Below are 1,719 nucleotides of genomic sequence, written 5' to 3'. Positions count from 1 at the left end.
CCATCCTGAGATCGTAGGTAAATGTACAACAACAAAAAATAAATAAAATCAAATCGTCAATATATGCATGCATGCATGTGATAGCTAGCTAAATGTTTGCCCAGAAAAATACAGTGTGTTCGTGTCTTCTAGCTGTGGCTGTGGGTGGCCAAGACAGAAGACTAGGTAGCAGTATCAGAGATGATTAGCAAAGGCCACAAGGAGCAGCACCAATTTATAAAAAACATTGCCTTATCACAATCATCAATAGGAATTTCCGCGGACCGACACATAAATAATAATATTTTGATAATAGTAATTATTGCAAGATGGGTCGAGAAGATACTGTTCTTGCAAGATGGATGGAGAAGTCAAAGTTTGAGAGATCGAAAAACTATTAAAAAAATATTTTAATAATAATTTTATCGAATTGTCATTGTTGCGTCTGGACGAATCAAGATTTGAAAGTTTGCTTGCTCCAAAAATTATTAAATAATGTTTCAATAATAATTTTATCTATATGATTGGATTAGTTCTGATTTTAATAAGTAATTAATATAACAATTTGATATATATGTCTAATAAAACATAAGGAATAATTACACTTTTCTTCCCTAAAATTTGGTATAATTATATCTAGACCCCGTGTAGTTTAAAAATTTATATTTAGTATCCCTTATGTTTGCTTTCGTCTAATAAATAAGTTCATCCATTAGTCAAAGTGAATTTGCTCATATTAAAAATAACTGAATGAAAATTTATATTTAACCTTGATTGACTTATTACAATTTTTTCGACTAAACTACACTTACAAAGGTGAAAATATACCTCCTCACATGCATTAACACATAAAAAGGTATGAGGGTAATTTGATCATAAAAAAAATTATCTAACCTGCAAAATCAGTATTAAGTCAACTAGGAGTAAATATAAATTTCTTTTTATTAATATCAGTAAATACGGTGAATTTTTACTAATAAAAGAATTTATTTATTAGACAAAAAAAACCTCAAAAGTGCTATTCCAAACTACAAAAATTCTACGTATAATTATACCAAAACTCAGAAAAAGAGAATGTTATTATCCATTAAAATAATTTTCCATATCATAAACATTTGCACGTACATGTTCATATCATAATTAATAATATGTACATAATAAATTAAAAACCTTTATGTTTTTATGTCTATATAAATATCAAAATATCAAGATTATATTTATTCAAAATTGACTTATTACTAATTTATTGTAAGTCAAACAAACTTGTCTAAACCAAACTATCCTTATAAGAGGAAATATACGCCTCCTCACATGCATTAGCCTGTAAAAATATATAAAAATAACGAAACCAGAAAAAGATATATTTGACCTGCAATTAGTCAGTAATAGGTCAATTGATGATAAATATAAATTTTCATTCAATTTTTTTTACTAATATTATTTTATTCAATGAATTTTAGCTAACAGATGTACCTATTAGTTATATTTTTTTAATGAATTTAATTTTTTTGAATTTATATTTATATTATATTTAATAATAAAATGTATTATTTTTTGTAGTTATTATTTTTTTATTTAAAAATAAATACTTATACTATTTTCGATTCACTTCATGCTAATTAAATGAAAAATATTCAAATAAGCTGTGTTAATAGACCACACAAGAACAAATGACTAAATCAAACTTTGAACCACATTAGAGGCATATTTCAAAATATTTATGAAATTATCATACATCAA

Source organism: Sesamum indicum, linkage group LG7, assembly GCF_000512975.1.
Source record: "Sesamum indicum cultivar Zhongzhi No. 13 linkage group LG7, S_indicum_v1.0, whole genome shotgun sequence".
Taxonomy (NCBI): domain Eukaryota; kingdom Viridiplantae; phylum Streptophyta; class Magnoliopsida; order Lamiales; family Pedaliaceae; genus Sesamum; species Sesamum indicum.
The sequence above is the reverse complement of the archived record's forward strand: the minus strand, read 5'-3'. Positions refer to the sequence as shown.